Raw genomic sequence first — 13,483 nt, 5'->3', positions numbered from 1 at the left:
GCTCCTCCTGCTGTCCCTGGGCTCTAACACCGCCAGTTGGTGCCTGGAAGTGCTGTCTGCACAGTCAACAGTCGCTCCTCTGTTATTGGGGTTCAGTAACGTCAGCTGATCCCCAGCTGTGTATCCGGCAACGTGTCATGCGACCGCCACGCTGGCACACCTAAAATGTTTGTTACTGAAAGAGCCACCATGTGCAGCACTAATACTGCACAAGGGAAAGGTCGCTCTTGAAATTATGCTCCTTGCAAACGCTGAACTACACACTCATGTAATGTGTCCCCTCACACCGTCCAACCGTCCCGGAGGTTGGACTTTCCTTTGTAATGTGACGCAGCACAGCCGTCATTGCTACCCCCTTGCCACCGTGCGCTGGCTCCTTAGCGTTGTTTGATTCCGTCATGGACCCTGCGCTGTTATGTTATCCCTTGGCCATGCACAGTTTGCGCTGCCCGTCCTCTGACATCATTTGTTGTCGTCCTGGCTGCGCCTGTGCGTCCACGCTGCCCGAAATCCCACCTCGCAGTGTCGTCTAATGTGATCCCACAGTGGGCCTGGTATCCATGGCCATGCGCAGCGCATATACTAGCCTCTCACTCCCCTTCTTCACGCTTCTTCAGACTAGGCGGCGTCAGCTGATCCCTAATAGCATGTCACGGCCGTGACGCCGCACAGTCTGAAGAAGCAGGAAGGAGGTGAGTGAGAGGCGATGATATGCACTGCGCATGCCCATGGATCCCTGGCCCGCAGTGGGACTACATTAGATGACACTGCAAGGTTGGATCTCGGGCAGCTTGGACGCACAGGCACTGCCAGCCTGACACCTACATGATGTCAGAAGACGGGCACCGCTAACTGTGCATGGCCAAGGGATAACATTACAGCGCGGGCTCCGTGACAGAACCAAACAACGTTGAGGAGGTGGCGCACGGCACCAAGGGGGTTGGAATGACGGCTTTGCTGTGTCACATTACAAAGGAAAGTCCCACTTCCGGGACGGTTTGACAGTGTGAGGGGACACATTATATGAGTGTGTACTTCAGCGTTTGCAAGGAGCATAATTTTCGGTGCCACCATTTTCCATGTGCAGTATTACTGCTGTACAAGATGGCTCTTTCAGCAACAAATGCCTGGGGGGGGGGTTAAAGGTTCCCTTTCAACTTGCTTCACTGCAGGCTTCGGCCTACACTCTGCTCCTCTTTGATTCCCTGGGTTTCAACACTGTCAGTTGCCACCTGGAAGTGTTGTCTACACAGAAAAAACACTAGGTGATGTGTCAGTAGGGTTCAGCACCGCCAGCTGTTCCCCTGCTGTGTAGTCGGCAACGTGTCCAGCACAAGCCACGCTGGCACAACTGAACAAAAGCTGCCACCAGTGCAGGCTTCGGCCTACACTCTGCTCCTCTCCTCCTCCTGCTGACCCTGGGCTTAAACACCGCTAGTTTTTGCCCGGAAGTGCTAGCTGCACAGAGAAAAACACCAGCCAATGTGTTAGTGGGGTTCAAGCAACGCCAGCTGTTCGCCTGCTGTGTAGCCGGCAACGTGACCTGCAAACGCCACGCAGGCACATGAACTGAAATTAAAGGGAACCTGGCCCCACCCCCCCAGGTGTTTCTATGTATAACAGCCACCTAGTACAGCAGTACTGCTGCATTTGTACAAGGTGGCTGTTTTTTTATCCTTGCCCACGTAGAATTAAACGCGTAAAATATGTGTCTCATTACAGACCATTACAATGTCCCTGAGGTGTGACTTTCCTTTTTAATGACACGCACCACCCCCCTTGGTAGCGCTGCCCGTCTTCTGACATCATTGGTTGGCTGCCTGTGCCTGTGCGTCTGCCCTGCCCGACACAACCCCCCTGGTTTCATATATTTTGGCTGCGAGGGTGTGATTGATGGGCATGTGCAGTGCATATGTTCGCCTGTCTTAACTCATCTCCTTCCGCCTTCTTCAGACTGTGCGGCCTCCTGGCTGTGGTAGGCGATAAGGGATCAGCTGAGGCCGCCCAGTCTGAAGCAGGTGTAAGGACATGTGTGAGCGGCAAACATATTTACTGCACAAGGCCACGAATCCCAGCCACGCAGTGTGATTTTTTGAAAACACACTGTGGGCCTGGGATTCATATCCATTGCTAACCGCAACGGCCAACATGAAATGAGGTGAGAAGACAGGCAGCGCTCACAGCGCATGGCCAAGGGATCACAATAGCGCAGACTCCTGTACAGCTAATACAACGCTCAGGAATCTGCGCCCACCACCTAGGTGTAAATTTTGACACCTGTGCTGCGTCTCCTTAAAAAGACAAGTCACGCCTCCACTACTGTTTGACAGTATAATGGGCTAAATAGTGTACGTGTTTTATTCAGCGTGTGCAAGGAGCAAACTAAATAGAGCAACCTTTTACTTGTGCAGCATTAATGCTGCACAAGGTGTGGCTCTTGTACCTTGCAACACCTGAGGGGGGGTTAAAGGTTACCTTTGAAATTGGTTCAACTAGGCTTCGGCCTACACTCTGCTCCTCTCCTCCTCCTGCTGACCCTGGGCTCTAACACCGCTAGTTTTTGCCCGGAAATGCGAGCTTCACAGAGAAAATCAACAGCCAATGTGTTAGTGGGGTTCAGCACCGCCAGCTGTTCCCCTGCTGTGTAGCCGGCATCGTGTCCAGCACAAGCCACGCTGGCACAACCGACCAAAAGCTACCACAAGTGCAGGCTTCGGCCTACACTTTGCTCCTCTCCTCCTCCTGCTGACCCTGGGCTCTAACACCGCTAGTTTTTGCCCAGAAATGCGAGCTTCACAGAGAAAAACAACAGCCAATGTGTTAGTGGGGTTCAGCAACGCCAGCTGTTCCCCTGCTGTGTAGCCTGCATCGTGTCCAGCACAAGCCACGCTGGCACAACCGACCAAAAGCTGCCACCAGTGCAGGCTTCGGCCTACACTTTGCTCCTCTCCTCCTCCTGCTGACCCTGGGCTCTAACACCGCCAGTTTTTGCCCGGACATGCGAGCTGCACAGAGAAAAACACCAGTCAATGTGTCAGTGGGGTTCAGCAACGCCAGCTGTTCCCCTGCTGTGTAGCTGGCAACGTGTCCTGCAAATGCCACGCAGGCACATGAACTGAAATTGAAGGAAGCCTGCCCCCCACCCCCAGGTGTTTCTATGTATAACAGCCACCTTGTACAGCAGTACTGCTGCATTTGTACAAGGTGGCAGACTTTTTCTCCTTGCCCACGTTTAATTAAACACGTACTAAATGTGTCTCATTGAGACCATTCCACTGTCCCTGAGGTGTGACTTTCCTTTCTAATGATACGCAGCACCACCCTTGTTAGCGCTGCCCATCTTTTGACATCATTGGTTAGCTGGCTGCGCCTGTGCGTCTGCCCTGCTCGAAACAACGCCCCTCGGTGTCTTATTTGTTTGGACAACGAGGATGTGATTGATGGGCATGTGCAGTGCATATGTTTGCCTGTGTTCACTCGTCTCCTAACCGCAACGGCCGACATGAAATGAGGTCAGAAGACAGGAAGCGCTCACAGCGCATGGCCAAGGGATAACAAGAGCGCAGACTCCTGTACAGCAAATAACAACGCTCAGGAAGCTGCGCCCATGCACCAAGGTGTTATTTTCGACACCTGTGCTGCTTTTCTTTAAAAAGACAAGTCACGCCTCCACTACTGTTCTACAGTAGAATGGGCTAAATAGTGTACGTGTTTTATTCAGCGTGTGCAAGGAGCAAAATTAAGAGAGCAACCTTTTACTTGTGCAGCATTAATGATGCACAAGGTGTGGCTCTTGTACCTTGCAACACCTGAGGGGGGGTTAAAGGTTACCTTTGAAATTGGTTCAACTAGGCTTCGGCCTACACTCTGCTCCTCTCCTCCTCCTGCTGACCCTGGGCTATAACACCGCCAGTTGTAGCCTGGAAGTGCTAGCTGCACAGAGAAAAACACCCGCCAATGTGATAGTGGGGTTCAGCACCGCCAGCTGTTCCCCTGCTGTGTAGCCGGCATCGTGTCCAGCACAAGCCACGCTGGCACAACTGACCAAAAGCTGCCACCAGTGCTGGCTTCGGCCTACACTCTGCTCCTCTCCTCCTCCTGCTGACCCTGGGCTCTAACAACGCTAGTTTTTGCCCGGAATTGCTAGCTGCACAGAGAAAAACACCAGCCAATGTGTTAGTGGGGTTCAGCACCGCCAGCTGTTCCCCTGCTGTGTAGCCGGCAACGTGACCTGCAAACGCCACGCAGGCACATGAACTGAAATTGAAGTGAGCCTGCCCCCCACCCCCAGGTGTTTCTATGTATAACAGCCACCTTGTACAGCAGTACTGCTGCATTTGTACAAGGTGGCTGACTTTTTCTCCTTGCCCACGTGGAACTCAACACGTACAAAATGTGTCTCATTAGAGACCATTACAATGTCCCTGAGGTGTGACTTTCCTTTTTAATGACACGCAGCACCCCCATTGTTAGCGCTGCCCGTCTTCAGACATCATTGGTTGGCTGGCTGTGCCTGTGCGTCCGCCCTGCCCGACACAACGCCCCTCGTTGTCTCATATATTTTGACTGCGAGGGTGTGATTGATGGGCACGAGCAGTGCATATGTTCGCCTGTCTTCACTCCCCTCCTTCCACCTTCTTCAGACTGTGCGGCCTCATGGCCGTGGCAGGCAATAAGGGATCAGCTGAGGCCGCCCAGTCTGAAGCAGGTGTAAGGACATGTGTGAGCGGCGAACATATTTACTGCACAAGGCCACAAATCCCAGCACCGCAGTGTGACTTTATGGAAACCACTGTGGGTCTGGGATTTATGGCCATCGTTAACCGCACCGGCCAACATGAAATGAGGTCATAAGACGGCCTGCACTAACAGGGTATTGCCAAGGGATAACACAAGAGCGCACTCTCCTGTACTGCAAATAACAACGGTAAGGAGTCTGCGCCCAGCACCTAGGTGTAAATTTTGACACCTGTGCTGCGTCTTCTTCAAAAGAAAAGTCACGCCTCCACTACTGTTTGACAGTATAATGGGCTAAATAGTGTACGTGTTTTATTCAGCGTGTGCAAGGAGCAAAATGAAGAGAGCAACCTTAGACTTGTGCAGCATTAATGCTGTTCAAGGTGTTGCTCTTGTACCTTGCAACACCTGAGGGGGGGTTAAAGGTTTCCTTTGAAATTGGTTCAACTAGGCTTCGGCCTACACTCTGCTCCTCTCCTCCTCCTGCTGACCCTGGGCTCTAACACCGCCAGTTTGTGCCCGGACGTGCTAGCTGCACAGAGAAAAACACCAGCCAATGTGTTAGTGGGGTTCAGCACCGCCAGCTGTTCCCCAGCTGTGTAGCCGGCAACGTGACCTGCAAACGCCACGCAGTCACAACAGAACAAAAGCTGCCACCAGTGCAGGCTTCGGCCTACACTCTGCTACTCTCCTCCTCCTGCTGACCCTGGGCTCTAACACCGCTAGTTTTTGCCCGGAAATGCGAGCTTCACAGAGAAAAACACCAGCCAATGTGTTAGTGGGGTTCAGCACCGCTAGCTGTTCCCCTGCTGTGTAGCCGGCATCGTGTCCAGCACAAGCCATGCTGGCACAACCGACCAAAAGCTGCCACCAGTGCAGGCTTCGGCCTACACTTTGCTCCTCTCCTCCTCCTGCTGACCCTGGGCTCTAACACCGCTAGTTTTTGCCCGGAAATGCGAGCTTCACAGAGAAAAACAACAGCCAATGTGTTAGTGGGGTTCAGCACCGCCAGCTGTTCCCCAGCTCTGTAGCTGGCAACGTGTCCTGCAAACACCACGCAGGCACATGAACTGAAATTAAAGGAAGCCTGCCCCCCACCCCCAGGTGTTTCTATGTATAACAGCCACCTTGTACAGCAGTACTGCTGCATTTGTACAAGGTGGCTGACTTTTTCTCCTTGCCCACGTGGAACTCAACACGTACAAAATGTGTCTCATTGAGACCATTCAACTGTCCCTGAGGTGTGACTTTCCTTTCTAATGATACGCAGCACCACCCTTGGTAGCGCTGCCCATCTTCTGACATCATTGGTTGGCTGCCTGTGCCTGTGCGTCCGCCCTGCCCAACACAACGCCCCTCGTTGTCTCATATATTTTGGCAGCGAGGGTGTTATTGATGGGCATGTGCAGTGCATATGTTCGCCTGTCTTAACTCATCTCCTTCCGCCTTCTTCAGACTGTGCGGCCTCATGGCCGCGGCATGCGATAAGGGATCAGATGAGGCCGCCCAGTCTGAAGTAGGTGTAAGGACATGTGTGAGCGGCAAACATATTAACTGCACAAGGGCACGAATCCCGGCCACGCAGTGTGATTTTTTCCAAACACACTGTGGGTCTGGGATTCATGTCCACCGCTAACCGCATCGGCCAACATGAAATGAGGTCAGAAGACAGGAAGCGCTCACAGCGCATGGCCAAGGGATAACAAGAGCGCAGACTCCTGTACAGCAAATAACAACGCTCAGGAAGCTGCGCCCATGCACCAAGGTGTTATTTTCGACACCTGTGCTGCTTTTCTTTAAAAAGACAAGTCACGCCTCCACTACTGTTTTACAGTAGAATGGGCTAAATAGTGTACGTGTTTTATTCAGCGTGTGCAAGGAGCAAAATTAATAGAGCAACCTTTTACTTGTGCAGCATTAATGCTGCACGAGGTGTGGCTCTTGTACCTTGCAACACCTGAGGGGGGTTAAAGGTTACCTTTGAAACTGGTTCAACTAGGCTTCGGCCTACACTCTGCTCCTCTCCTCCTCCTGCTGACCCTGGGCTCTAACACCGCCAGTTTTTGCCCGGACGTGCTAGCTGCACAGAGAAAAACACCAGCCAATGTGTTAGTGGGGTTCAGCACCGCCAGCTGTTCCCCAGCTGTGTAGCCGGCAACGTGACCTGCAAACGCCACGCAGGCACAACAGAACAAAAGCTGCCACCAGTGCAGGCTTCGGCCTACACTCTGCTCCTCTCCTCCTCCTGCTGACCCTGGGCTCTAACAACGCTAGTTTTTGCCATGAAGTGCTAGCTGCACAGAGAAAAACACCAGCCAATGTGTTAGTGGGGTTCAGCACCGCCAGCTGTTCCCCTGCTGTGTAGCCGGCAACGTGACCTGCAAATGCCACGCAGGCACATGAACTGAAATTAAAGGGACCCTGCCACCCACCCCAAGGTGTTTCTATGTATAACAGCCACCTTGTACAGCAGTACTGCTGCATTTGTACAAGGTGGCTGACTTTGTCTACTTGCCCACGTTTAATTAAACACGGAAAAAATGTGTCTCATTACAGACCATTACAATGTCCCTGAGGTGTGACTTTCCTTTTTAATGACACGCAGCACCCCCCTTGTTAGCGCTGCCCGTCTTCTGACATCTTTGGTTGGCTGGCTGCGGCTGTGCGTCCGCCCTGCCTGAAACCACGCTCCTCGTTGTCTTGCTTATTTTGACTGCGAGGGTGTGATTGATGGGCACGAGCAGTGGATATCTTCGCCTGTCTTTACTCATCTCCTTCCGCCTTCTTCAGAATGTGCGGCCTCATGGCCGCGGCATGCGAGAAGGGATCAGACGAGGCCGCCCAGTCTGATGCAGGTGTAAGGACATGAGGGACAGGCGACAAAATTTACTGCGCAAGGTCACGAATCCCAGCTCTGCAGTATGACTTTATTAAAAGACACTGCGGGTCTGGGTTTCATGGCCATCGCTAACCGCACCGGCCAACACGAAATGAGGTGAGAAGACAGGCATCGCTCACAGCGCATGGCCAAGGGATGACAAGAGCGCAGACTCCTGTACAGCAAATAACTATGCTCAGGAATCTTCGCCCAGCACCTAGGTGTAAATTTTGACACCTGTGCTGCATCTCCTTAAAAAGACAAGTCACGCCTCCACTACTGTTTGACAGTATAATGGGCTAAATAGTGTACGTGTTTTATTCAGCGTGTGCAAGGAGCAAACTAAATAGAGCAACCTTTTACTTGTGCAGCATTAATGCTGCACAAGGTGTGGCTCTTGTACCTTGCAACTCCTGAGGGGGGGTTAAAGGTTACCTTTGAAATTGGTTCAACTAGGCTTCGGCCTACACTCTGCTCCTCTCCTCCTCCTGCTGACCCTGGGCTCTAACACCGCCAGTTTGTGCCCGGACGTGCTAGTTGCACAGAGAAAAACACCAGCCAATGTGTTAGTGGGGTTCAGCAACGCCAGCTGTTCCCCAGCTGTGTAGCCGGCAACGTGACCTGCAAACGCCACGCAGGCACAACAGAACAAAAGCTGCCACCAGTGCAGGCTTCGGCCTACACTCTGCTCCTCTCCTCCTCCTGCTGACCCTGGGCTCATAACACCGCCAGTTTTAGCCTGGAAGTGCTAGCTGCACAGAGAAAAACACCAGCCAATGTGTTTGTGGGGTTCAGCACCGCCAGCTGTTCCCCAGCTGTGTAGCCGGCAACGTGACCTGCAAACGCCACGCAGGCACAACAGAACAAAAGCTGCCACCAGTGCAGGCTTCGGCCTACACTCTGCTCCTCTCCTCCTCCTGCTGACCCTGGGCTCATAACACCGCCAGTTTTAGCCTGGAAGTGCTAGCTGCACAGAGAAAAACACCAGCCAATGTGTCAGTGGGGTTCAGCACCGCCAGCTGTTCCCCAGCTGTGTAGCCGGCAACGTGCCCTGCAAACGCCATGCAGGCACATGAACTGAAATTGAAGGGAGCCTGCCCCCCACCCCCAGGTGTTTCTATGTATAACAGCCACCTTGTTCAGCAGTACTGCTGCATTTGTACAAGGTGGCTGACTTTTTCTCCTTGCCCACGTGGAACTCAACACGTACAAAATGTGTCTCATTGAGACCATTCCACTGTCCCTGAGGTGTGACTTTCCTTTGTAATTATACGCAGCACCCCCCTTGGTAGCGCTTCCTGTCTTTTGACATCATGGTTAGCTGGCTGCGCCTGTGCATCCGCCCTGCGTGAAACAATGCCCCTCGTTGTCTTATTTATTTTGTCAGCGAGGGTGTGGTTTATGGGCACGAGCAGTGCATATGTTCGCCTGTCGTCACTCATCTCCTTCCGCCTTCTTCAGACTGTGCGGCCTCCTGGCCGCGGCATGCGAAAAGGGATCAGCAGAGGCCGCCCAGTCTGAAGCAGGTGTAAGGACGTGTGTGAGCGTCGAAAATATTTACTGCTCAAGGCCACGAATCCCAGCACCGCAGTGTGACTTTATGAAAAGGCAGTGTGGGTCTGGGATTTATGGCCATCGTTAACCGCACCGGCCAACATGAAATGAGGTCATAAGACGGGCAGCGCTAACAGGGCATTGCCAAGGGATAACACAAGAGCGCAGACTCCTGTACAGCAAAAAACAACGCTCAGGAAGCTGCGCCAAGCACAAAGGCGTTATTTGGGACACCTATGCTGCGTCTCCTTAAAAATACAAGTCACGCCTCAACTACAGTTTGACTGTAGAATGGGCTAAATTGTGTACGTGTTGCATTCAGCGTGTGCAAGTAGACAAATTAATATAGCAACCTTTTCTTGTGCAGCATTAATGCTGCACAAGGTGTGGCTCTTGTACTTTGTAACACCTGAGGGGGGGTTAAAGGTTACCTTTGAAATTGGTTCAACTAGGCTTCGGCCTACACTCAGCTCCTCTCCTCCTCCTGCTGACCCTGGGCTGTAACAACGCTAGTTTTTGCCCGGAAGTGCTAGCTGCACAGAGAAAAACACCAGCCAATGTGTTAGTGGGGTTCAGCACCGCCTGCTGTTCCCCCACTGTGTAGCCGGCAAAGTGTCCTGCAAACGCAACGCAGACACAAAGCTGACTCCAGTGCAGGCATCGGCCTACACTCTGCTCCCCCTGCTTACCCTTTGCTCCAACACCGCTAGTTGGGGCTGTAGGAAGACAATGTTTGATAGGCAAAGCATCCGGGTTCCAGCACCGCAAGCTGGTTCTCGGCAGTGTTTTTGTCACAGGTACTCCCTCGTGCCAAACCTGGTTTCAGCACCGTCAGCTGTTTCCGGGTTGTGTCAAACTCGCTAAGACGCCTATGCTTGCCCCGTCGTGTTGCAGTCGGGTTAGCCAACTGCAGGGTGCCTCCAGTTTAGGAGCTTCCTATGTGGGCTGCGTGAACTGGTAGTCAAGGCTGGTTCTGTAGTGCCAGTAGGCCCAGCTCCCCCTGTAGGACTGTTGGGGTTCGGTAACTACGGCTGCCTCGCGGCCTAGCTGTTCTCTCCTCTCCTGTGGGCCTTGGGGTCCACCACCTGGTGCCAGCACCGTCAGCTGGTTCCGGGCCGAGCCTTTGGCTTAGGTGCCTCCTCCTGGGTATCCGAGTTCCGCCAACGTCAGGCGGTCCTTGGTAGTGCTTTTAAGCGCGGGCACCTACAGCTTAGTAACCGGGTTCCAGCACCGTCAGCTGGTCCTCGGTGCCATTGGCTCTTGCACACTGGGGCAACGCATCCGGGTTCCAGCACCGCCAGCTGGTTCTCGGCAGTGTTCTTGTCACAGGTACTCCCTCGTGCCAAGCCTGGTTTCAGCACCGTCAGCTGTTTCCGGGTTGTGTCAAGCTCACTGAGACGCCTATGCTTGCCCCGTCGTGGTGCGGCCGGGTTAGCCAACTCCAGGGTGCCTCCAGTTTAGGAGCTTCCTATGTGGGCTGCGTGAATTGGCAGTCAAGGCTGGTTCTGTAGTGCCAGTAGGCCCAGCTCCCCCTGTAGGACTGTTGGGGTTCGGTAACTGCGGCTGCCTCGCGGCCTAGCTGTTCTCTCCTCTCCTGTGGGCCTTCGGGTCCACCACCTGGTTCCAGCACCGTCAGCTGGTTCCGGGCCGAGCCATTGGCTTAGGTGCCTCCTCCTGGGTATCCGAGTTCCGCCAACGTCAGGCGGTCCTTGGTAGTGCTTTTAAGCGCGGGCACCTACAGCTTAGTAACCGGGTTCCAGCACCGTCAGCTGGTCCTCGGTGCCATTGGCTCTTGCACACTGGGGCAACGCATCCGGGTTCCAGCACCGCCAGCTGGTTCTCGGCAGTGTTCTTGTCACAGGTACTCCCTCGTGCCAAGCCTGGTTTCAGCACCGTCAGCTGTTTCCGGATTGTGTCAAGCTCACTGAGACGCCTATGCTTGCCCCGTCGTGGTGCGGTCGGGTTAGCCAACTCCAGGGTGCCTCCAGTTTAGGAGCTTCCTATGTGGGCTGCGTGAACTGGTAGTCAAGGCTGGTTCTGTAGTGCCAGTAGGCCCAGCTCCCCCTGTAGGACTGTTGGGGTTTGGCAACTGCGGCTGCCTCGCGGCCTAGCTGTTCTCTCCTCTCCTGTGGGCCTTGGGGTCCACCACCTGGTTCCAGCACCGTCAGCTGGTTCCGGGCCGAGCCTTTGGCTTAGGTGCCTCCTCCTGGGTATCCGAGTTCCGCCAACGTCAGGCGGTCCTTGGTAGTGCTTTTAAGCGCGGGCACCTACAGCTTAGTAACCGGGTTCCAGCACCGTCAGCTGGTCCTCGGTGCCATTGGCTCTTGCACACTGGGGCAACGCATCCTGGTTCCAGCACCGCCAGCTTGTTCTCGGCAGTGTTCTTGTCACAGGTACTCCCTCGTGCCAAGCCTGGTTTCAGCACCGTCAGCTGTTTCCGGGTTGTGTCAAGCTCACTGAGACGCCTATGCTTGGCCCGTCGTGGTGCGGTCGGGTTAGCCAACTCCAGGGTGCCTCCAGTTTAGGAGCTTCCTATGTGGGCTGCGTGAATTGGCAGTCAAGGCTGGTTCTGTAGTGCCAGTAGGCCAAGCTCCCCCTGTAGGACTGTTGGGGTTCGGTAACTGCGGCTGCCTCGCGGCCTAGCTGTTCTCTCCTCTCCTGTGGGCCTTCGGGTCCACCACCTGGTTCCAGCACCGTCAGCTGGTTCCGGGCCGAGCCTTTGGCTTAGGTGCCTCCTCCTGGGTATCCGAGTTCCGCCAACGTCAGGCGGTCCTTGGTAGTGCTTTTAAGCGTGGGCACCTACAGCTTAGTAACCGGGTTCCAGCACCGTCAGCTGGTCCTCGGTGCCATTGGCTCTTGCACACTGAGGCAACGCATCCGGGTTCCAGCACCGCCAGCTGATTCTCGGCAGTGTTCTTGTCACAGGTACTCCCTCGTGCCAAACCTGGTTTCAGCACCGTCAGCTGTTTCCGGGTTGTGTCAAACTCGCTGAGACGCCTATGCTTGCCCCGTCGTGGTGCGGTCGGGTTAGCCAACTCCAGGGTGCCTCCAGTTTAGGAGCTTCCTATGTGGGCTGCGTGAACTGGTAGTCAAGGCTGGTTCTGTAGTGCCAGTAGGCCCAGCTCCCCCTGTAGGACTGTTGGGGTTTGGCAACTGCGGCTGCCTCGCGGCCTAGCTGTTCTCTCCTCTCCTGTGGGCCTTGGGGTCCACCACCTGGTTCCAGCACCGTCAGCTGGTTCCGGGCCGAGCCTTTGGCTTAGGTGCCTCCTCCTGGGTATCCGAGTTCCGCCAACGTCAGGCGGTCCTTGGTAGTGCTTTTAAGCGCGGGCACCTACAGCTTAGTAACCGGGTTCCAGCACCGTCAGCTGGTCCGCGGTGCCATTGGCTCTTGCACACTGGGGCAACGCTTCCTGGTTCCAGCACCGCCAGGTTGTTCTCGGCAGTGTTCTTGTCACAGGTACTCCCTCGTGCCAAGCCTGGTTTCAGCACCGTCAGCTGTTTCCGGGTTGTGTCAAGCTCACTGAGACGCCTATGCTTGGCCCGTCGTGGTGCGGTCGGGTTAGCCAACTCCAGGGTGCCTCCAGTTTAGGAGCTTCCTATGTGGGCTGCGTGAATTGGCAGTCAAGGCTGGTTCTATAGTGCCAGTAGGCCAAGCTCCCCCTGTAGGACTGTTGGGGTTCGGTAACTGCGGCTGCCTCGCGGCCTAGCTGTTCTCTCCTCTCCTGTGGGCCTTCGGGTCCACCACCTGGTTCCAGCACCGTCAGCTGGTTCCGGGCCGAGCCTTTGGGTTAGGTGCCTCCTCCTGGGTATCCGAGTTCCGCCAACGTCAGGCGGTCCTTGGTAGTGCTTTTAAGCGCGGGCACCTACAGCTTAGTAACCGGGTTCCAGCACCGTCAGCTGGTCCTCGGTGCCATTGGCTCTTGCACACTGAGGCAACGCATCCGGGTTCCAGCACCGCCAGCTGATTCTCGGCAGTGTTCTTGTCACAGGTACTCCCTCGTGCCAAACCTGGTTTCAGCACCGTCAGCTGTTTCCGGGTTGTGTCAAGCTCACTGAGACGCCTATGCTTGCCCCGTCGTGGTGCGGTCGGGTTAGCCAACTCCAGGGTGCCTCCAGTTTAGGAGCTTCCTATGTGGGCTGCGTGAACTGGTAGTCAAGGCTGGTTCTGTAGTGCCAGTAGGCCCAGCTCCCCCTGTAGGACTGTTGGGGTTTGGCAACTGCGGCTGCCTCGCGGCCTAGCTGTTCTCTCCTCTCCTGTGGGCCTTGGGGTCCACCACCTGGTTCCAGCACCGTCAGCTGGTTCCGGGCCGAGCC

This window comes from Ranitomeya imitator, chromosome 2 (assembly GCF_032444005.1).
Source record: "Ranitomeya imitator isolate aRanImi1 chromosome 2, aRanImi1.pri, whole genome shotgun sequence".
Taxonomy (NCBI): domain Eukaryota; kingdom Metazoa; phylum Chordata; class Amphibia; order Anura; family Dendrobatidae; genus Ranitomeya; species Ranitomeya imitator.
The sequence above is the reverse complement of the archived record's forward strand: the minus strand, read 5'-3'. Positions refer to the sequence as shown.